Here is a 24,574-nt window from a genome sequence, read left to right as displayed (position 1 = left end):
TAAGCTCACTGATAAGATCTACTGCTCAGTAAAGAAAGATTTCAAAATATTACCACTCATTGACAATTCACTTTGGACACCCAAGAGTTCTGATGATAATATACAATGAGAGTAATGTTTTTATGCCTTTGAACACAACATCCATTCTGCATTCCATGGATCAAAGGGTAATTAAATTTTTCAAGTGATATTACTTAAGAAATACATTTCACAAGGCTCCAGCTGCCATAGATAGTGATTCCTCTGATGGATCTGGGCAAAGTAAACTGAAAACCTTCTGGAAACCATTCTAGATGCCATTAAGAACATTTATGATTCACGGGGAAAGGTCAAAACATCAACATTAACAGGAGTTTAGAAGAATTTGATTCCAGCCCTCATGGATGACTTTAAGGGTTCAAGACTTCAGGGAAGGAAGTCACTGCAGATGTGGTGGAAACAGAAAGAGAACTAGAATTAGAAGTGGAGCCTGAAGATGAGACTGAATTGCAGCAATTTCATGATAGAACCTAAACAGATGAGCAGTTGCTTCTTATGGATGAGCAAAGAAAGTGGTTTCTTGTGTTGGAATCTAGCCCTATTGAAGTTGCAGTGAAGATTTTTGAAATAACAACAAATAATTCAGAATATTACATAAACTTAGTTGATAAAGCAGCAGGAGCGTTTGAGAGTATTGATTCCTATTTTGTTAGAAGTTCCACTGTGAGTAAAATGCTATAAAACAGCATCACAAGCTACAGAGAAATCATTTGTGAAAGGAAGTGTCAAAAGATGTGGTGAACTTCATGGTCTTATTTTAAGAAATTGCCATAGCCATCTCAGACTTCAACAAACACCCTGCTCAGTCAGTAGCCATCAACAGGAAGGCAAGAATCTCTACCAGCAAAAAGATTACAACCTGCTGAAAGCTCAATGATGGTTAGAATTTTCCAGCAACAAAGAAATTTTTAATTGAAGTATGTACATTGATTTTAGAACTAATGCTACTTCACACTTAACAATCTACAGTAGAGTATAAACATAATTTTTATATGTACTGGGAAACCCAAATTATTCGACTGTCTTGTAATATTTGTTTTACTGCAGTGGTCTAGAACTGAACCTGCAATATCTACAAGGTATGCCTATATTTGAGCATACACTCTACGAGTCTTTCAACTTGCAGTACATCTGAAATTTTTCATTAAAAAATGTTGGAGAGGGGTGCCTGGGTGGCTCAGTTGGTTAAGCATCCAACTCTTGATTTCAGCTCAGGTTATGATCTCACGGTCATGAGATTGAGCTCCACATAGGGGTGGATCCTGTTTGAGATTCTGTCTCTCCCTCTGCCCCTCCATCACTTGTGCTTCTCTCTCTCTCTCTCTAAAATAAAAATAAATAAATAAATAAATAAATAAATAAATAAATATTTTTTTTAAATGTTGTAGAAAAACTTTTCTATTATGAGTGCTGATTTGCTAATTTCTCCTTGTGATTCTATTGATTTTTGCTATACATATATTGAGATTAAGTTATTAGATCAATACTAGCATTCCTTTTGCTATTATTTCCCTGATGTATAGTCTTTTACCTTTAGTCTTCCTGTTTCATTATGTTTTTAGAGTGTCTTTTGTAAAAATCAAAATCATAGAAGATATCCATTATGACGGGTGCCTGGTGGCTCAGTTGGTTAAGCATCTGACTTGGTTTCAGCTCAGGTCATGATGTTATAGTTTCATGAGTTTGAGCCCTGCATCAGGCTCTTCACTAGCAGAGTTAAAATTAAAAACAAACAAACAAAAACACAACAACTCATTCCTTTGTAAGACTAATACTCCATTTATGTATATACCTCTGTACCACATTTTGTTTATGCACTTTTATGGGGTTTTTGTTCGTTTGTTTGTTGTAATCTCTATATCCAATGTGGGGCTGAAACTCACAACCCCAAGGTCAAGGTCAAGAGGTGCATGCTCTACTGACTGAGCCAGCCAGGTGCCCCTTATCCGCTTGTCTGTTAATGGACATTTGTGTTGTTTCCACCTTGGGGCTGTTGGGAATAATGTTGCTATGAACATTGGCATACAAATATCCTGCTTTCAACTCTTGGATATGTACCTAGAAGTGGAATACTGGATCATATGGTAATTCTATGTTTAACTTTTTGAGAAACCATAAAGCTGTTTTCCATAGCAGGTGCACCATTGTACATTCCCACCAGTAATGCATGTGTTTAAATTTCTTCACATCCTTTCCAGTACTTTTTATTTTCTGTTCTGTTTTTGTGTTTTTATAATTATCGTTCTACTTGGTATGAAATGGTATCTCATTGTGGTTTTAATCTTCATTTCACTAATGATTAGGGATGTTAAAGATCTTTTCATGTGCTTATTGACTGTTCATGTATCTTCTTTTGTATGTTTTTTTCTTTATATATTTATTTACTTTTTATAATTTATATCTAAGTTAGCACATGGTGCAACAATGATTTCAGGAGTAGATTTCTTAAGCCCCTTACCCATTTAGTCCATCCTCCTTCCCACAACCCTTCTAGCAACCCTGTTTGTTCTCTATATTTAAGAGTCTCTTATATTTTGTCCCCTTCCCTGTTTTTGTATTATTTTTGCTTCCCTTCCCTTATGTTCATCTATTTCGTCTCTTAAAATCCTCATATGAGTGAAGTCATATGATATTTGTCTTTCTCTCACTGACTAATTTCGCTTAGCATAATACCCTCTAGTTCCATCCACATAGTTGCAAATGGCATTCTTTTTGATTGCCAAGTAATATATATACCACATCTTTATCCATTCATCCATCAGTGGACATTTGGGCTCTTTCCACACTTTGGGTATTGTTGATAGTGCTGCTATAAACATTGGGGTACACGTGTCCCCCTTAAAATTTCTTGCAGGGCTGGTTTAGTGGTCATGAACTCCTTTAATTTTTGTTTTTCTGGGAAACTTTTCATCTCTCCTTGCAGACAGCCTTGATGGATAAAGAATTCCTGGCTGCATATTTTTCCAATTCAGCACATTGAATATATCCTGCCACTCCTATCTGGCCTGCCAAGTTTCTGTGGATAGGTCTGCTGCAAACCTGATCTTTCTTCCCTTGTAGGTTAAGAACTTTTTCCCCTTGCTGCTTTCATGATTCTTTCCTTGCCTGAGTATTTCATGAATTTGACTATGATGTGTCTTGTTGACATATGGGAGTCCTCTGTGCTGCCTGGGTTTTGATGTGTGTGTCTTTCCCCAGCTTAGGAAAGTTTTCAGCTATGATTTGCTCACATAACCCTTCTACCCCTTTTTCTCTCTCTTCATCTCTAGAACCCCTATGATTCTGATGTTGTTCCTTTTTAAGGAGTCACTGATTTCTCCAATTCTTTTTTTTTTTTTTAATTTTTTTTAACATTTACTTATTTTTGAAACAGAGAGAGACAGAGCATGAACGGGGGAGGGGCAGAGAGAGAGGGAGACACAGAACCGGAAGCAGGCTCCAGGCTCTGAGCCATCAGCCCAGAGCCCGACGTGGGGCTTGAACTCACGGACTGTGAGATCGTGACCTGAGCAGAAGTCGGACGCTTTACTGACTGAGCCACCCAGGCGCCCCTGATTTCTCCAATTCTTAAATCGTGCTCTTTGCATTAGTCTCCCTCTTTTTTTCTGCTTCATTATTCTCCATGAGTTTGTCCTCTGTATCACTGATTCGCCGTTCTGCCTCATCCATCCTTACCGCTGTGGCATCTACTCGAGATTGCGGCTCAGTTATAGTATTTTTTATTTCATCCTGACTAGCTTTTATCTCCACAGAAAGGTATTCTAATCTGTTTTCAACCCTAGCTATTATTCCTATTGTCATGATTCTAAATTCTGGTTTGGACATTTTGCTTGTGTCTGTGTTGATTAAGTCCCTGGCTGTTGTTTCTTCCTGCTATTTCTTTTGGGGTCAATTCCTTTGTTTCGTCATTTTGAAGGAAGAAAAGAAACCGATAAGTTAAAAAAAAATTAAAATTAAAAAATTAAAAACAACACAAAAAAATCAAGTAAAAGGATACTAGATGCTAGGTGTGCTCTGGCCTTGTTGTTGAAAGGAGCTTGATAGATTAGGGATAAAAGGGAAAGATAAGAAAAGAAAAAAAAGGAAAATGTTTGAAAATTTGAAAACATTAATACAATGAAAAAGAATAAAATGAAATGATGGAAGTAAAAAAATTGAATTTGAAAAAGTTACAAAAAAGTAAAAAATATAGTAGAAAAATTTAAAGAAAAATAATTTTAATAGAAATGGAAAATAAAAATAATTTTTTTGCTTTCTGTGTTCAAGAATAAGAAAAGAAAAAAATTGAATAGATGGACCAGCAAACAGATTGAAGTACAATTGAAATTACATCAGTTTACCCTAGAAGTTGAACTATGAAGCACTTTATAGTCCGTAAACTAAGCAGGCAGAGAGATTTGTGGTGTTCCTGAAAAGCGAGGTTGGCCCAGTTGGGCAGGGCTTAGTGTAACAGCTCCATTCTCCACTAGATTGCACTACTTAGCTTACTGGCATGGATTGTTGTGGCCCTTGTAATTGTGTATGTGTATACATGGGAGGGGTGAAAATGGCATCACCCAGCTACTCAGTTTCTAGTATCAGAACTCTGTGCTCTCCCTGACGTGCAATTGCGCACACGTCTTTGCCTCTGGATTCCGTTTTCTAGGTGTGCAGGATGGTTTACTGTTGATCTGGTCGTATTTCAAGGATGAGAGATGCAAAAAAAACGTGCATGCTGTTCCGCCATCTTGGCCCCTCCCTGTTCAATTATCTTTAGAGAAATGTCTTCACATTTTTTTCTCACTTTTTTGGGGGGGTTGTTTGTTGTTGAGTTGTAAGAGTTCTTTATATTTTCAGAATATTAACCCCTTATCAGATATATGATTTGCAAATATTTTCTCCCATTCCCTTTACTCTCTTGACAGTGTCTTTTGATACACAAATGTTTCAAATTTTGATGAAGTCCAATTTATCAATTTTTTCTTTTGTTGCCTGTGCTTTTGGTGTCATATCCAAGAAACCATTGCCAAATCTACTGTCATAAAAATTTTCCCTGTGTTTTCTTCTAATAGGTGTATAGTTTTAGCTCTTACATTTATGTCATTGATCCATTTGAGCTAATTTTTTGTTTATAGTATGAGGTAACGATCCAATTTCATTGTTTTGCACATGACTATCCACTTATCCCAGTACCATTTATTGAAATGATTATCCTCTTCCCATTGAATGGTTTTGGCTTCCTTGTTGAAAATCAATTGGCCATATGTGTGAGGGTTTATTACTGGGCTCTCTATTCTATCGGTCTTTATGTCTGTCCTTATGCCAGCAATACATGGAAGCAATGGTTTTAATCATATTAAATCTTAACATGATGGGGATGTCTGGGTGGCTCAGTTAGTTAAGCATCTGACTCTTGATCTCAGCTCAGGACTTAATCTCAGGGTCTTGAGTTCAAACCCCACCTTGGGCTCTATGCTGGGCATGAAGCCTACTTTAAAAAAAATTAGAGATTTTATTTTTAAGTTATCACTATACCCAACACAGGGCTTGAACTCACAACCCTGAGATCAAGAGTAGCATTCTCTTCTGACTGAGCCAGCCAAATGCCCCCAAACATCTTATTCTAACATAGATTGCTGATGTAAGGCAAGAGATGCCTGTATTTTCTTTCTACACTCTATTGGTCATTGCTACATTTTAAAATATGCACACATGACATCATATCTAAAGTAAATCAAGATCTCTATAATCTTCTAGGCATAAATGTATATTATATATTTTAACTTAGAATCATATTCTTCCATCTTCGTTGTTATCACTGTCCATGCATTTTTATTTATTATTATTTTTATTAAAAAATTTTTAATGTTTATTTATTTTGAAAGAGAGACAAGTGCAAGCCAGGGAGGGGCAGAGAGAGAGGGAGACACAGGATCCAAAGCAGGCTCATAGTTGTCAGCACAGACCCCGACGTGGGGCTTGAACTCATGAACCATAAGATTATGACTTGAGCTAAAGTCTGACACTCAACTGACTGAGCCACCCAGGCACCCCTATTATTTTTATTAAAACTTTTGAGAAAGAGGTGGGGGGGAGGGACAGAGGGAGAGGGAGAGAGAATCATAAGCAGGCTCTATGCCCAGTGCAGGGTAGGGAGTAGCTGACTGAGGGGCTCGATCCCATGACTGTGAAATCATGACTTGAGCTGAAATCTAGAGTCAGATGCTTAACCAACTGAGCCACTCAGGTAGGTGCCTCACCGTCTGTGTATTTTTAGTTCTATCATCTAGCTAAAGACCCCCAAAGTGTTATTTTTAAAATATTTACTGAGGTATAATTTATATACAATAAAATTCACTCTTTTCAGTTTTAACAAACACATACAGGTTTGCAACTTCTGCCACGATTAAAATACAGAACAGTTCTAGTGTGCCTGGGTGTCCCAGTTGATGGAGCATCTACCTCTTCACCTCAGTTCAGGTCATGATCTCATGGTTCATGAGATCAAGCCCAGGGTCAGACTCTGTGCTAACAGCACAGAGCCTGTTTGGGATTCTCTCTCTCTCCCCATCTCTCTGCCCCTCCCCCACTCTATCTCTATCAAAATAAATAACTTAAAAAAATACAGAATGGTTCCATCATCACCCAAAATCTCCTACTGTTCCTTTGATATTGGTTCCTCGCCACACACTAAATCTTGGGCAGTCAGTTGTTTATTTTCTATCCCCATTGGTTTTGCCTTTTCAACAATGTCACATAAACAGAATCATACCCTTTTGCATATGACTTCTTTAACATGGCATAATGCAGTTTGCCATTCAAACATGCTGTTGGGTGTATCAGTAATTGGTTCCTTTTAATTGTTGAGTAGTGATCCACTGCAGAGATGAACCATAATTTATTTATTTACCCAGTTGAGGACCATCTGGATTGTTTCCACATTTTGACAATTATAAATAAGGCTATTATAAACATAGGTGTACAGATTTTTCTATGAATGTAAGTTGTCATTTCTCTAGGGTAAAATACCTAGAAGTGATATTGTGGAGTCATATAGTAACTATATATTCAACTTTATAAGAAACTGCCAGTTTTCCAGAGTGTACCATATTGCATTCACACTGGTAAGGTATAAGTGATCCAGTTGCTCCATATCTTCACTAGGACTTGGTATTTTTTGCTTAATTTGAGCCATTTGAGTGGGTATCTCATTATGGTTTTAATTTACATTTCCCTAATAACTATGATGTTGAACATCTTTTCATGTACTTATTTTCTTCATTGGTAAAGTGTTCAAATTTTTTTCCTATTTTCTTTTGAGCTATTGGCTATCTCATTATAAAACTTTGAGAGTTCCTTGTATATTGTGGATACAAGTCCTTTATTAGATATGTGTTTTGAAAATATTTCCTTCTAATTTGTGGCTCATCTTTTATTCTTTTAACAATATCTTTTGAAGAGCAAAGGTTCTTTTTTTAAATATGTTTTTTAACTTTAAATTTTATTTTATTTCATTTTATTTTTTGAGAGAGAGAGAGCAGGGACCAGGGGCAAAGCGGGAGAGATAGAGAGAGACAGAGAAAATGAATCTCAATCAGGCTCCATGCTCAGCACAAAGTCCAATGTGAGCCTCAATCCCACGACCCTTGGATCATGACCTGAGCCAAAATCAAGAGATGGACACTTAACTGACTGAGCCACCCAGGCGTCCCAAATGGTCTTAATTTTGAAGAAGGCTAATTTATCTTTTTTTTTAATTTTATGGATTATATTTTTATATAATATGTAGGAAATTTTTTCCTGATCTAGGTAACAAAAATATTCCTTTGTTTCCTCCCAGAATTTTTACAGTCTTAGCATTTAATGTAAGTCTATAATCCCATTTGAGTTAATTTTTGTTTATGATGAGAGGTTAGGATTGAGGTTCATCTTTTGCATATGGATATTCAATTGTCCTGGCAGTATTTGTTGAAAAGACCATCTTTTCTCCTCTGAATAATCTTTGCACTTTTGTCAGAAATAAATGGAACCACATTGAGATACCTCCTCACACTCACTAGGGTGACTAAAATTAAAAAGACAGATAATAACAAGTGTTGGTAAGAATGTGGAGAAATTAGCTCATGGATTGGAAGAACAAATATTGTTAAAATGTCAGTACTTCCCAAGGAATCTACATATTCAATGCAATCCTTATCAAAATAACACCAGCATTCTTCACAAAGCTAGAACAAACAATCCTAAAATTTGTATGGAACCAGAAAATACCTCAAAGAGCCAAAGCAATCCTGAAAAAGAAAACCAAACCTGGAGGAATCACAATCCCGTGCTTCAAGCTGTATCACAATGCTGTAATCATCAAGACAGTATGGTACTGGCACAAGAACAGACATTCAGATCAATGAAACAGAATAGAGAACCCAGAAATGGACCCACAAATGTATAGCCAACTAATCTTTGACAAAGCAGGAAAGAATATCCAATGGAAAAAAGACAGTCTCTTTAACAAATGGTGCTGGGAGAACTGGACAGCAAGATGCAGAAGATTGAAACTAGACCACCCTCTCACACCATTCACAAAAATAAACTCAAAATGGATAAAGGGCCTGAATGTGAGACAGGAAACCATCAAAACCTAGAGGAGAAAGCAGGAAAAGACCTCTCTGACCTCAGCCACAGCAATTTCTTACTTGACACATCCCCAAAGGCAAGGGAATTAAAAGCAAAAATGAACTACTGGGACCTTATGAAGATAAAAAGCTTCTGCACAGCAAAGGAAACAACCAACAAAACTAAAAGGCAACCAACAGAGTGGGAAAAGATATTTGCAAATGACATATCGGACAAAGGGCTAGTATCCAAAATCTATAAAGAGCTCACCAAACTCCACACCCGAAAAACAAATAACCCAGTGAAGAAATGGGCAGAAAACATGAATAGACACTTCTCTAAAGAAGACATCCGGAGGGCCAACAGGCACATGAAAAGATGCTCAACGTCGCTCCTCATCAGGGAAATACAAATCAAAACCACACCCAGATATCACCTCACGCCAGTCAGAGTGGCCAAAATGAACAAATCAGGAGATTATAGATGCTGGCGAGGATGTGGAGAAATGGGAACCCTCTTGCACTGTTGCTGGGAATGCAAATTGGTGCAGCCACTTTGGAAAACAGTGTGGAGGTTCCTCAAAAAATTAAAAATAGACCTACCTTATGACCCAGCAATAGCACTGCTAGGAATTTACCCAAGGGATACAGGAGTACTGATGCATAGGGGCACTTGTACCCCAATGTTTATAGCAGCACTCTCAACAATAGCCAAATTATGGAAAGAGCCTAAATGTCCATCAACTGATGAATGGATAAAAAAATTGTGGTTTATATACACAATGGAGTACTATGTGGCAATGAGAAAGAATGAAATATGGCCCTTTGTAGCAACATGGATGGAACTGGAGAGTGTTATGCTAAGTGAAATAAACCATACAAAGAAAAAGACAGATACCATATGGTTTCACTCTTATGTGGATCCTGAGAAACTTAACAGAAACCCATGGGGGAGGGGAAGGAAAAAAAAAAAGAGGTTAGAGTGGAAGAGAGCCAAAGCATAAGAGACTCTTAAAAACTGAGAACAAACTGAGGGTTGATGGTGGGTGGGAGGGAGGGGAGGGTGCGTGATGGATATTGAGGAGGGCACCTTTTGGGATGAGCACTGGGTGTTGTATGGAAACCAATTTGACAATAAACTTCATATATTGAAAAAAAATAAATAAAATGGCTTGTATTGAATCCATAAATCTATTTAGGAAGAATTGACATCTTAATGATATTGAGTCCTCTAATCAGGAAACAAGGCATATCTTACCATTTGCCTCAGTTTTCTTTGGTTTCTTTCATCAGTGGTTTTGTAGTGTTTAGCATACAAATTTTATACTGCTTTTGTTATATTTATATCCATTTCATGCTTCTTTGGGTGTTATTATAAATGGTACTGTTTTTTACACTTCCATTTCTGATTGCTCATTGCTACTATATAGAAATACAATTGATTTTTTTTTATTTTTTTTTAAGTGTTTATTTATTTTTGAGACAGAGAGAGACAGAGCATGAACGGGGGAGGGTCAGAGAGAGAGGGAGACACAGAATCCGAAACAGGCTCCAGGCTCTGAGCGGTCAGCATAGAGCCCCACGCGGGGCTCAAACCCACAAACCGCGAGATCATGACCTGAGCCGAAGTCGGATGCTTAACCGACTGAGCCACCCAGGCGCCCCACAATTGATTTTTTTATGCAACCAGGTATGTAATGACCTCCTGAATGGCTTATTGGTTCTAGTAGCTTTTTCTGTTGTTTTGCTGCGATTTCAACAACCAGTGGGTCAAAGATGAAATCGGAAGGGAGACAAAAAAAAATTTTTTTGAACACGTGAATATGGAAGTATAACATACCAAGACTTATGGGATACAGCAAAAGCAATCCTAAGGGGGAGATTGTAGTGATAAATGCCTGCATTAAAAATAAAGACGGGGGGCGCCTGGGTGGCGCAGTCGGTTAAGCGTCCGACTTCAGCCAGGTCACGATCTCGCGGTCCGTGAGTTCGAGCCCCGCGTCACGCTCTGGGCTGATGGCTCAGAGCCTGGAGCCTGTTTCCGATTCTGTGTCTCCCTCTCTCTCTGCCCCTCCCCCGTTCATGCTCTGTCTTTCTCTGTCCCAAAAATAAATAAACGTTGAAAAAATAAAGACGGGACACCTCGGTGGCTCAGTTGGTTAAACGTCCGACTTCGGCTCAGGTCATGATCTCACCGTTTGTGAGTTCGAGCACTGCATCTGCTGTCAGCCCTGAGCCTGCTTCATATCCTCTGTCTTCCTCCCTCTCTGCCCCTCCCCAGCACATGAGCTCGCTCTGTCTCTTTCTCAAACATAAGTAAACGTTAAAAGAAATAAAAAATTAAAATAAAGGCAGATCTCAAATAAGCAACCTAACTTTACACCTCAAGGAACTAGGAAAACAAGAACAAAGTAAGCCCAAAGCTGATGGAAGAAAGGGGATAACAAAGATCAGAGCAGAAATAAATGAAGCAGAGAATTAAAAAGCAACAGAAAATATCAACAAAGCTAAAAGTTTTTTTTTTGAAAAGATAAATGTATTTGAAAAACCTTTAGCTAGACTTACCAAGAAAAAAAGAGAGGACTCAAATAAATAAAACTAGAAATGAAAGAGGAGACATTATAACTAATACCACAGAAATACAAAGGATCATAAGAGATTACTGTAAACAATTAAGTGCCAACAAATTGTACAGTCTAAAAAAATGGATAAATTCATAGAAACATACAACCTGCCAAGACTGACTCATGAAGAAATAGAAAATCTGAAGAGACCAATAATGAGTAAGGATGTTGAACCAGTAATTAAGAATGTCCCAATAAGGAAAAGTCCAGGACCAGATGGCTGCGTGGTTAAATTCTACCAAACATTTAAAGAAGAATTAGTGTCAATCCTTCTTAAATTCATCTAAGAAGCTGAAGAGTAGGGAACGCTACCAAACTTATTTTATGAGACCAGCATTACCCTGATATCAAAGCCAGCTAAGGATAATACTTGAAAAGTAAACCATAGGTTAATATCCCTGGTGAATATAGATGCAAAAATCATCCACAAAATATCAGCAAACTGAATTCAACCACACAATTAAAAGGATCATGCACAACCATCACGTGGGGTTTATCCGTGGGATGAAAGGATAACTCTACATATGCAAATCAATAAATATGACACACCACATTAATAGAATGAAAGATAAAAATCATACAATCATCTCAATAGATGCAGAAAAAGCATTTGACAAATTCAACATCTGTTCATGATAAAACCTCTCAACAAATTGGGTATAGGAGGAACATATCACAACATAATAAAGTCCATATATGACTAACCCACAGCTAACATTATACTCAGTGGTATGAAGGCTGAAAGCTTTCCCTATAAGATCAAGAACAAGACAGTTGTCCCCACTCTCAATACTCCTATTCACCATACTACCGGCAGTCCTAGTCAGAGCAATTAGGCAAGAAAAGTAAGTAAAAGGCATCCAAATCAGGGGCGTCTGGGTGGCTCAGTCAGTTAAGCATCTGACTCCTGATCTCAGCTCAGGTATTGATCTTGGGTCATGAATTCAAGTCTTGCATTGGGCTCCACACTGGGCATGAAGCCTACTTTAACAACAACAACAACAACAACAACAACAACAACAAGCAAAGGGCATCCAAATCAGAAAGAAAGTAGTCAAATTATCTGTTTGCTGATGTCATGATCTTCTATATATAAAAATCCTAAATAAATAAACTTAAAAAAATACCAAAGACTCCAAAAACTGAGGCACCTGTCTGGGTCAGTCTGCAGAGCATGCAACTCTTGGTCTCAAGGCCATGAGTTCGAGACCCACACTCAGGACAGAGTTTACTAAAAACAAACAAACAAACAAACAAACAAACAAACAAACAAAGAGCCTCTAAAACTGTTAGAACTCATAAGCAAATTCAGTAAATTTTCAAGATACAAAATCAACATATGAAATTCAGTCGCATTTCTATACACTAACAATGAACTATCTGAAAAAGAAACATGCAATTCCATTTAACATTAAAAACAATAAAATACTGAAAAAGAAATTTAACCAAGGAAGTGAAAGATATATACACCAGAACTACAAGACATTGATAAAAAAAAAAAAAATAGAAGAAGACACAAATAAATGGAAAGCTATCTCGTGTTTACGGATTGGAAGAGTTAATATTATTAAAATGTTCATGCTACCCAAAGCCATCTGTAGACCTGTTGGTCCAATGTAGATGTAGATGCATCCTTATCAAGTTTCTGGTGAAGATGTGGAAAAGCAGGAACTCTCATTCATTGCTGGTGGGAATGCAAATTGTACTGCCACTTTGGAAGACAGTTTGGCAGACTCACATAAATACTCTAGGGGTACCTGGGTGGCTCAGTCAGTTAAGCATTCGACTCTTGATTTCATCAGGCTCTGTGCTGTCAGCACAGAACCTGTTTGGGATTCTCTCCTGTCTCTGCCCCTCCCCACCCTGGCTCATGCTCTCTCTCAAAATAAATAAACACTTAAAAAAATAAATAATCCAGCAATCACACACTTTGGTATTTACCCAAAGGAGTTGAAAACATGTCCACACAAAAACCTGCACATGGATGTTTATAGCAGTTTTATTCATAATTTCCCAAACTTGGAAACAACCAAAAATGTCCTTCAGCAGAGAAATGTATATATAAATTGGTAAGTCCAGACAATGGAGTATTATTCAGTGCTAAAAAAAGAAATGAGCTGCCAAGCCACGAAGAGACATGGAGGAACCCTAAATGGACAGTACTGGGAGTGAAAGAAGCCAATCTGAAAAGACTACATACAGTATGATTCCAACTATATGACATTTGGAAAAGGCAAACTATGGATTCAGGGATTACAGAAATGTTCTACAGACATATGTTACACTTTGTCCTGCAGGGCCTGTGGGTATCATCAATCCTAGACTAATTTTTTAAATCATTTCTGGGGCGCCTGGGTGGCTCAATCAGTTAAGCATCCAACTTTGGCTCAGGTCATGATCTCAGGGCTTGTGAGTTTGAGCCCGGCATCGGGCTCTGTACTGACCATTCGGAGCCTGGAGCCTCTTCAGATTCTGTGTCTTTCTTTCTCTCTCTCTGCCCCTCCCCTGCTCACACTCTGTCTCTCTCTGTCTCTCAAAAGTAAATAAACATTAAAAAAATTAAATCAATCAATCAATCGATCTATCAATCATTTCTTTGCTTGGGATGCTAATCCCAAGGAGGCGGAATGGAATTCTGACCCTCTTCTCATCTTTACATGTATATCAGAGATTAAGTATTCTTAGGTTAACTTTGTGACTCAACGATGACATCAAGGACCCAAAAATTTCCATCTTTCCACTCTGCTGTCCATCTATAATATTCTTCACCATGGTCGTAAAATGGCTGAAGCAGACATAGCGCTGCCTAGAGAAGAGGAAGGGGGAGCTTCTTTCCATGCATCCCTTGCTATGAGGGAAGAGGACTTTTCTCAGAGTCCCTTTGCAGTCTTTCCCCCAGGTCCCATTGGCCAGGAATGGGTAACCTGCCTATATCTTATCCATGAGAGAGACAGGAAGAGTGAATCTGAGCATTTTCCAGTCTCTGTACTGGGAGGTGAGCTCAGTTGTGATGAAAGAACAAGTAAGAGGAGGAAATGGCTTTTTGGTAGGCCACACATCCAAACATTTCTGTGAGTGTGAACTTGGAGAAAAGATATTTTGTTACTAATTCAATTCACCATATTGGTTGAATTCAGTATTACTTTTTCTTTTTTTTTAATATTTATTTTTGAGAGAGAGAGAGAGTGCACACAGGGGATGGGCAGAAAGAGAGGGGGACAGAGTACTGAAGAGGCTCCCTGCTGACAGCAGACAGCCCAGGGCTCAACCTCACAAACCATGGGATCATGACCTGAGCGGAAGTCAGCCATTTAACCAACTGAGCCACCCAGGCACCCCAAATTCAGTATTACTTTTATAAAGAGAATGAAATAGGGCTAATTAAAAAAAAAATCTTTCCCAGGAATCCAAACCATTTTAACTAACCTCCTGGCAATAACCTCTAGCAAGAAACCAAATCTATTTAGAAAGCCCAACTTATTTGTGCAATAAGGAAAAAGCAAAATGTTGAGGCTTTTAAAACATTTTTACCTTTAATCCCTTCTATGACCCAATGAGATAAATGCCAGTACCCTCATTTTACAGATAAGGAAACTGAAGCCTAGAGAATGGAGTTGACTCACTCAAAGTCACACAGCCTGGAAACCCAGCCGAGCAGGTCTGCCTGGCTCTAAAGTCCATCCGTACACTCTTCTTTGGGCCATTCTTCCTCTTGCCTCCCCATCCCAGTTATTTGTTAAGGATCAGATCTGAAGATCAGGAAAGCAATTTCCTTGACTTCAACTGGGCCTAAGACATTCATCTTGAAGTCAGAAACAATCAGAGTCGGGCATGCTATTAAGTAATCCACCAGACAGGTCCTTGATTAGCAACAGAAGTGAAATTCTGCCAGACTATCTCTGGGGATACCACTTAGTAATACTAATTTGAGGGTAAAAATTAATCTGGCTGGAGAGTTAATTCCCTCCTTGATTCGAGCAGCTGTCCTAAGAGAGATGTCCACTGAGGTACTCAGCTTCCTGGTCCAGATTTTCTGCAGATGAGATTCCAGAAGAGCGAAACTTTCCCACAGCACCTAAACTGCTCTTCACTGGCACTCCAGTCACTGATGTACTGCTTACCCTCTGCCTTCCCTGCAAGGTTGAGAACAGCAAAGCTCAAGGATCTCCCCCAACTTGCCCACCACTAACTTCCAGGCCCTGCACAATTCCTGGTACACAGTTGCACTCTGTACAAGCTTATGCAATTAGTTGATTAAAAAATCATGGAAAACATGAGCATTCAGTTATCTCCAAATTAAGTTGAACTGTTTGTACTCAGGGTTTGCAAAACTCCTAATGGTAAGGTTAGAGCCTTTGAGGGAACCTGCCTCTGTGGTACCTGCTAGTCTTTAAGGATTTTCTGGGAGCAGTCACTGTTGCTCCCTGTCTTTCCTATGCCCCAGATCTGAAGTTGTGGCCCAGGCACTGTTCCCTTGTCCTAGACTTCAGGCTTCCTTCCTCGTAGCCCTCTCCCGGGTGACCACAAAAGCCTCCTAGATAGCAGTATTTCCTTAAAACCAGGAAAGAGGGACCCTTGTTCTTGGTCCATGTTTTATGGATATGATATATGGAGCATATATATCACAAACATACATTAAACTTGGGTAAAGAACACACAGACCCTTCTGTTATTGACGAGCTGGTGCTTAGTCCTAGAACTGTTCAGCCTATAATCCTACACATCCACTCTCATGACTCAGGGCAAGTTCGTCCATAACTCTAAAGAAAAAAAATACCACATTCAGATGGTTTTCAGTAGCTTGTGCCACTGCTTACATTCAAGACAGACAGTTTCCGATCATAGGGAGGATTTGAGTGGTGGAATCATTTGGATAAGAGAGAAGACAAATCAATTAGTTTGTCAAATTCTTCCCCTTGTCTGAGCATGAATGTAATAGATTCTCGCATGGCAAAACACTGTACCGCACAGTCGACCATAACTTGCTGCTTTCTGTGTTCTTTTCTCTGGTTCCGAAAGTGCTCAGAAATTACTTCTATATTCACAAGAGTTGCACATGGTATCTGAGAAACATTTTGCAGTACTGACAATTTTATTACTCTTAATTTTACATGCATGTTTGTCTAGATGTAACGCGAACGACATGTGATACCGATTCTCCACACAGGCAATGAGACGGACCCTGGTATTGCAACCAGGGTCGCAAATTATGTTACTTTAAAAAATCTTCAAACAGTAATTTCAGATTTCTTTAAATGATTTTGATTAAAGTTTTTTTTAATGCTTATTTATTTTGAGAGAGAGAGAGAGAGAGATAGCAGGGTGGGGCAGAGAGAGAGGGAGACAGAGAATTCCAAGCAGGCTCCGCGCTGACAGCACAGAGCCCAAAGCGGGACTCGAACTCAAGAAAGCGTGAGATCATGACATGATCGGAGCCGAAATCGAGACGTGAATGCTTAAACAACTGAACCACCCAGGTGCCCCTTGATTTTAAAATTTAGCTTTCACTTAGTATAATTATATTTTGCCTTAAAACTTTAACAATTTTGCATATTTTAGGAGAAAAAGAACTTTTGAGAAAGCATACATGAAAAATTAAAATTTTTAATTATAATATTTTACATTTGCCTAAATTATATTTTGGATGAAAATAACTCAAATTTCATGTATTTTGAATAAATCTTTAACCCTATAATTGGGCTCCTGTCAATAGGACACATTACATGAAAAACCTGACAGAATTATTAGTGATATTTCTGAATGGACAGAAAGAAAAAAAATTACTAGAATCGATACAAAATTATCTATCTTTTTTATTTAAAAAGTTTTTTAATGTTTATTTATTTTTGAGAGAGAGAAAGACAGACAGAGCACAAGCAGGGAAGGGGCAGAGAAAGAGGGAGACACAGAATCCAAAGCAGGCTCCAAGTTCTGAGCTGTCAGCACAGAGCACAACATGGGGCTTGAACTCATGAACTCTGAGCTCACAACCTGAGCCAAAGTCAGACGTTTAACCGACTGAGCCACCCAGGTGCCCCCCAGAATTACTTATAAATTATGTATCATCTTATTATTCTATGAACAAAACACTTATACAATTCACAATAATTAAATCCAGCCATCTTCAATATTGTGCTGACTTTCAGTCATATAAATTGGCTTTATACACATTTTTCAATTTTGACATTACGAAGGTATAGTGTCAAGGTAGGAGGACAGTACATGTTTTATTAAACAGTTTCCCTACCTGATATAACTGTTAAGTATTTATACACATGGTACAGGGTCCTCCATTGGTACTCTTGTCCCAGGTTCTGCACATGTTCTGGGTAAAGCTTCTAGCGGGTTTTTCTGCTTTCACCCTCACTCCAAATCCATTCTCCACATGGAAGCCAGACCATAATTGTTCCAAACAGGTAGAGTCCATGTCACCCCCCGAACCACCCCCCCCTCACTGGAACCTCTCCAGCAGCTCCTCCTTGTCCTTTAAATAAATTCTGAATTCCCAGCTTAAGCCTCCAAGCCCACCCTTTCATGAGCTGACCGTTCCCATCTCTCCTACCACTGATCAGCCCTTCTCACCCTCAGCCTTGCCTCTCCAGCTCCCAAAAGCATCCCTTCTCCTTCTCAAACACGGTAAGTTCACTCCTGCCTCAGGATCTTTTCTCTGGCTGTTTCTCCACCCAGAAGGATCTTCACAGATCTTCATGCAGCCCATTCTTTCTCATTATTTAGGTCTCAGTTCAAAAGTTGCCTCCTTCCTGGGGGGTCTGGCTGGCTCAGTGGTACAGGGTGCAGACTCTTGATCTCAGAGTCCTCAGAGTTAAGCCCCATGTTGGGCGTGGAGCCTACAATAAACAAACAAGCAAACAAACAATAAAGTAAAATAAAGTAAAATAAAATAAAATAAAATAATAAAAAGTTGCCCCCTTAGAAAGGCTTTGATTTTTTTTCTTCCCACGTGTACTGAGCAATTACTATGTGCCTGGCACTGTACCAGGTGCTCTATAGGTAAGCCATTCAAATCTTCCAACAACGTCATGAGGCAGGTGCTTTATTAGCTCAGAGAGATCAAGTGACTTGCTCGAGGTCACACAGCTGAGAATTGGTGGTGCTGGGATTTGAACCCAGGCTACTGAGCCCCATTCTTTTTTTTTTTTAATTTTTTAAAAACGTTTTATTTTATTTTTGAGAGAGACAGAGTGTGAGTCGGGGAGGGGCAGAGAGAGAGGGAGGCACAGAATCAGAAGCAGGCTCCAGACTCTGAGCTGTCAGCACAGAGCCCAACGCAGGGCTCGAACCCACAAACCGTGAGATCATGACCTGAACTGAAGTTGGTCGCTCAACCGACTGAGCCACCCAGGTGCCCCAAAATCTTTACTTATTTAAGTCATCTCTACAACCAATATAGGGCTCAAACTCACGATCCTGAGATGAAGAGTTGCACACTCCTCTGATTGAGCCCCCAGGTGCCCCTAAACAGATCATCTTTTACAAACCTCTCCCAAATAAAATTCTAAATGAAGTTGTTATAGTTGTTGTTGTTGTTGTTGTTGTTGTTGTTGTTGTTGTTTACCTTGAACTAACTTTGAGAATTTCAGAGGGTCTCTGGAACATCTCAAAAAAGATCTGTTCTCTCTCCCTATAAAAAGGGAAATGTTAATAATGCTTATTTGGTTTATTAAATTTTGTTTATTAATAATGCTTATTTGGTTTATTAAATAACGAAGTAAGCATGCCAAATAGGAAGTGATGTTTAATCTTCTTAGTTTATATTTGTATGGGTATGTTATTAACATAAGTGTTCCAGAACTTGTATAAAATTCCTAAAAATCTGATAGGCCCTGGTTTAATGTTACCAGTTATAATTTCAAGTTTCATCTTAAAATGTTTTGTGTCATAGAAACTGATGTGGTTTTGGAGTGCTGGTGGGGGTCTGGATCTGACGGCCAAAAAAGAATTTTTGAGATGTCTTTGGTGCAAAAAAATGATTTTATTAAAGCAGGGGGACAGGACCCATGGACAGAAAGAACTGCACTGGGGTTGTGAGGAGTGACTGATTATATACTATGGATTTGGGGGAGGTCAAGGCAAAAGGGAAGTTTTTGAAAGGACTTCCATATGCAAGAGCTTTAAGAGCTAAAGAGGGCTCCTAAGATACTGGAGGCCTAGCTATTGTCAAGCTAAGGTTGTTTTTCCCTCTAGCAAAGCATTAAGACAGTAGGGAGTTCCTGGAGAAGTGTTACACTCAGCCTGCCTCAAGTATTTTTCAATGGGCTGCAGGTTATAAAGAAATTTAATTTTATTTACATTTTCTTCTTGCCTTTGGTTCCTACATCACTATGGAGGGAAGGGTGATGTTAGGCTGATGTTAGGAGGCTGAGTCTGGGTTTCTGGAGGTTAGGCTATTGATAAGATTGCCTTTGTCTCGTAATTTACTAAGACATATGTAAACTGATGGAGACTCAGGTCCTGCATGACTGATCTCTATGAGTTAACTGTTTTTCCGTTTCCTTTGTTCTTGGGCAGACAGGAATGCCTGAGGATCATCACACATATCCCATAGCAGGGAACAGTTACTAGCTTGTGCTTTGCCCTCAGCTTGCCTTTGGCTCCCTCACCAGAAATAACCAAATTTCCTTGTTGATTCCATCATAATAAAGAATGATCAGAGGCACCTGGGTGGCTCAGTCGGCTAAGCGTCTGACTTCAGCTCAGGTCATGATCTCACAGTTCATGAGTTTAAGCCCCATGTCAGGCTCTGTGCTGAAAGCTCAGAGCCTGGATCCTGCTTTGGATTCTGTGTCTCCCTTCTCTGCCCCTCCCCTGCTCACACTCTATCTGTCTCTCTCAAAAATGAATAAACTTAAAAAAAGAATCTTCAGATCTTTAAGCATGGATATTTTTAAGTCTTTTGTCATTTGCACTCTAATGCTTTTGCAGAAGTGAGATTCATGGAAAGGACCCCACCAAGTATTCTTGACCATTGACACCACTGCCAAATTATTGTTAGAAATAAGCGCATCGACCCAATCAAAGGAGGGATGCAAAGACTCGGAGCACAGTGAAGTGAGGTTTTAATCAATGTTCTTGCAAGAGCGGTGTCTGGTGGATAGGCACACTCGGGGAAGTTACAGCAGACAATTTATTTCCTAGTATGCAAGTCCCTCCTCTGGTTCATTATTGGCTGATACTACAGAGGTTTACAGCCTTACCCAGATGTCACCTATGCCCATGTAAGGCAAAAAGCTGTATGATTGGAATAAATGTATATTCCCTGAGGTGATGCAGAGACTCCTCCCTTTGTTCTTTCGCAGATGCCCATTGCAAAGCCAACAAAAATAAGCCCATGAAACAGAGAGGGGGAAAAGGACCAGGAGGTGAAGTGTCTAAGGGCTTGGGACTTCATTGTGGTGGGTGGGGTTTATACATATTTCCAATAGGTTGTAAACCTACTAGTAACTAGACAGCACAGCTTTTACTTGGTATTTCTGAAAGCTAATCATCTCTCTTACTTCTCACAGGTATCAAAAGTTGGGTGCATATTTCACAACTGAAGAAGGCCACATCTGACATTTGGTCCTGTGTGAATGCTAAAGACCTCAAAATCAAATTGACTAGGAGGAGAAGTAGCTGAAATCAAGGTAGGCTGCTTTCTCCCAAGAAGTTAGATTGATGAGGGAGCATAAGGTAAGCTGACCTCCTTCCCCCACCCCAGGGGGGGATAGTGTGGCATTTCTCAGGCACTCCTGGCTGCCCTAAAGCTAAGAGAAGGGGGGGCGCCTGGGTGGCGCAGTCGGTTAAGCGTCCGACTTCAGCCAGGTCACGATCTCGCGGTCCGTGAGTTCGAGCCCCGCGTCAGGCTCTGGGCTGATGGCTCGGAGCCTGGAGCCTGTTTCCGATTCTGTGTCTCCCTCTCTCTCTGCCCCTCCCCCGCTCATGCTCTGTCTCTCTCTGTCCCAAAAATAAATAAAAAACGTTGAAAAAAAAAAAGCTAAGAGAAGGAGAAGACAAATGATTAACTGATAAGAGATCACAGTCAAACAGGACCTGACCCTCCATCAGTCTTAGTATATTATGAGAAAAAGGCAATCTTACCAATAGCCTAACCTCCAGAAACCCATAGACTCAGTTTCCTGGAGCCCCAACATTACCCTCCCCTTCATAGTGATGTGAGGAACAAAGGCAAGAAGGAAATGGTAGGTGACATTAAATTACTTTATAACCTGTAGCCCATTGACAAGTACTTGAGACAGGCAGAGAATAATAACATTTTTCTAGGAACTCCAAGTCCATAGTATATATAATCAGTCACTTCTCACAACCCCAGTGCGGCTCTTTCTACCCATGGGTCCTGACCCCATGCTTTAATAATATCACCTTTTTGCACCAAAGACATCTCAAGAATTCTTTCTTGGCCGTCAGCTCTGGCCCCCCACCACTCCAAAACTGCATCAGGATCTAAGACATTTCTTTCCATTCCTCCTTCCCTTTCTGACCATTCTTTTCCTAATTCTTACAGTATAAAGGTCTTTATTATGGTGTCTGTCTTGGATCAGATGGCTCCCCCAAATGTAGGGCAACAATCAGGTGGAAGTTGGTTGTACTGGTCATGAAAGGATTAACTCAAGGCAAAACAAAGGAGATAAAAGTTTATTGAATACACCACAAGGAAGCATCAGGTAGGACAGCAGAGGAGAGACTGTCTACAATGAGACAGTGGGTGGGGATTGTTTTTAAAGGAGGAAGGTGAGGAGGTCTGGTGATCTATGGAATATTCCCATTTTTGTTTAACTGTGTCTGGTAGTAAGTAGCCCATTGCGTAGTTAGGGTCTATGGATCTTTTGAAGTGGGTCCTCTGATGGGCCAGTCTGTACTCAGCCAGGGGGTCACCGTGGGCCATTTCTACATTCCATTTTTCAAGTCTGTTTGCCTAAAAGCAGCCTCTACATTTTGATTCTTTTCTTCACCTTTTACCTTCTCCTGGCCTGTAAAGACAATGCCACTGTGCACATATCTCAGGCCATTATAAAGGAAGGTAAATCAATTGTTGGATTTGCTATGCTGCTGGTAATCCTATATAGTTCTTTCTGCTTGTGACAAACTTCGTCCTGATTTCCAACGCCTCAGTTTCTCCGGAACAATGTTGCTAGATAAACACCTCTGGGGAAGTGGAGACATGTGAAATACACAAAATACGTAAACAAGTCAACTGGCTTAAAGAAGTATCTTCAGGGGTGCCTGGGTGGCTCAGTCAGTTAAGTGTCCGACTCTTCATCTTGGCTCAGGTCATGATCTTGCAGTTCGTGGGTTCGGGCCCTGCATTGGGTCTTACATTGGGTTCTATGCTGATGGTGTGGAGCCTGCTTGGGATTCTCTCTCTCCCTCTTCTCTGCCCCTACCCTTGTCTCTCTCAAAATAAATAAATAAATTTAAAAATTAAAAAAAAAAAAGAAGAAGAAGTATCCTCAATATTCTAGCTGCTTTGGATCATGAATATTGTTTGGCTGGTAATAATTACTATTGTCTCCCTACACGCTACATTCTCTCAAAGTTTTAAATGCATGTGTGCAGCCATTGGTCATCCACCAAATGATCTCTCTCCAACTGGAATGACAACAGAGAACAGAAGGATGAAACCAGTTCCAAGAATACAATCCTGACATCATCTCTTGTGTATATTATACTGAGACCTGTAGAGACCGTGGTAACTAAGAGTCACACTAATACTGATTTTTTTTTTTAAATCAAACCATTCAAAGGAATGATCAAAAAAGGGGAAGGGGGAATCAATTTTTAGGCCCAAGGTACAGTCATTCCTGCCTGGGGTACCAGGTTAACAAACTGAAACTCAGATAACTTTCATGTCCCTGTAAATACTCTGCTTGACCAGAAACACATTAGATTTAGCCAATCCCCAAATGCCAACCCTGAAAGAGGACTTCAACTCTCTCCATTTTGACTTCAAACTTTCTAATTGATTAAATTCTTCTTTCCAGCTTATTACACAACTCAAGCAAAAGACCCTGCAGACAAAGTATCCACTTATGGGAACCAAAACTACCTCCTGAAGCAATAAGGAGTGCCCTGAGCCAGCCAGATCCCACCCATGACAATGCTTGACCACACCTTTACTGCCTTAGGTACCCACCGAACTTTGTCCCACATTTTCCTTATATAAACCTGAAAATACTTTCAGCACTTCGAGAGTCTTTGAGATCTTTGAGATGCTAGTCCGCTGTCTTCCCCTCAATGAAATAAATTCCTCTCTTGTTTCACTACTTCTCATTGCTCTGCCTTTAGATTTTGTCAGCAGTGAGTGGATAAACCTGGTCTGTTTAGGACCCCCAGAGACAGGTGCCCTTGCATCCCTGTGCCCCGGCTACCGGCCAACTCTGGGCTCTATACTTCCTTCCTTCTTTCTTATTTATTTTCTATTTTTTCTCTTCCTTGTTACTTATTCTTTATCCTATAAAGTCTTCCTGCCTCCTGCCCCATTTTGCAGTTCTCTGGACCTTGGGAACAGAGACTACAGCTTCATGAGGTACTAAATACAGTTTGTATTACCGGTTAAAAAGAAACAATAAGCCCCCAAATGGAGTCAGTTTTGCTTAGCATCATCAAGACTTAAAGCCTAACCTAGTTGGAGTTTCAGCTTCTCCCAGGGGTGGAATTTTGAACCAATTATTCGGCAATTTCCTAGTCAGCACTAGTGAGGTAATCTGCACGATAAGACCCTTTGTTTTCCCCTAAGGAAAGGTAAACTTGGCTGAAATGTTCCACTCTTTTAACTTCCTTGCCCCATCTTCCTTCTGACTATAAAATCCTTCCATTTTGTACAGTTCCCCTGAGCGCCTTTCTACTTGCTACCTGGTATGCTGCCAGGTTCATGAATGGTTGAATAACGCCAAATTTACTTCGTTGAATTTTGTTTTTTTAACACACCTAAGTTGTCTTTTTTAAAAAAATCATTTTTTGGGGGCGCCTGGGTGACTGGGTCGGTTGGGCTTCCGACTTCGGCTGGGGTCATGATTTCACAGTTCGTGGGATTGGTCCCCACGTCGGGCTCTGTGCTGACAGCTCAGAGCCTGGAGCCTGCTTGGGATTCTGTGCCTCCCTCTCTCTCTGCCCCTCTCCCATTCACATTCTGTCTGTGTCTCTCAAAAATGAATAAACGTTAAAAAAATTTAAAAAAATAAAAAAATAAAAAATCAATTTTTAAAAATTTTTAAATGTTTATTTTTGAGAGACAAAGTGTGAGCAGGAGAGGGGCAGAGAGAGAGAGGGGGGCACAGAATCTGAAGAAGGCTCCAGGCTCTGAGG

At 39.7% G+C, this 24,574-nt stretch overlaps 1 long non-coding RNA gene across 1 annotated transcript in view; it reads left to right on the top strand.

Moving 5' to 3' along the window:
- Nucleotides 1–23,494, top strand: part of LOC147583483 (uncharacterized) — a 39,294-nt gene extending 15,800 nt beyond the window's left edge. Inside the window, exons 2-3 of the long non-coding RNA XR_015248260.1 lie at nt 20,776–20,941; nt 23,251–23,494. This is a non-coding gene — a long non-coding RNA (uncharacterized LOC147583483). The remainder of the gene's footprint in view (nt 1–20,775; nt 20,942–23,250) is intronic.
- The last annotated feature ends 1,080 nt before the right edge of the window (nt 23,495–24,574 follow it).

The sequence above is a fragment of the Puma concolor genome, chromosome A2 (genome assembly GCF_028749965.1).
Source record: "Puma concolor isolate L17-30 chromosome A2, mPumCon1.1.hap2, whole genome shotgun sequence".
NCBI classification, from domain to species: domain Eukaryota; kingdom Metazoa; phylum Chordata; class Mammalia; order Carnivora; family Felidae; genus Puma; species Puma concolor.
Note: the sequence above shows the minus strand (reverse complement) of the source record. Positions and strands in the feature narration are given on the sequence as shown.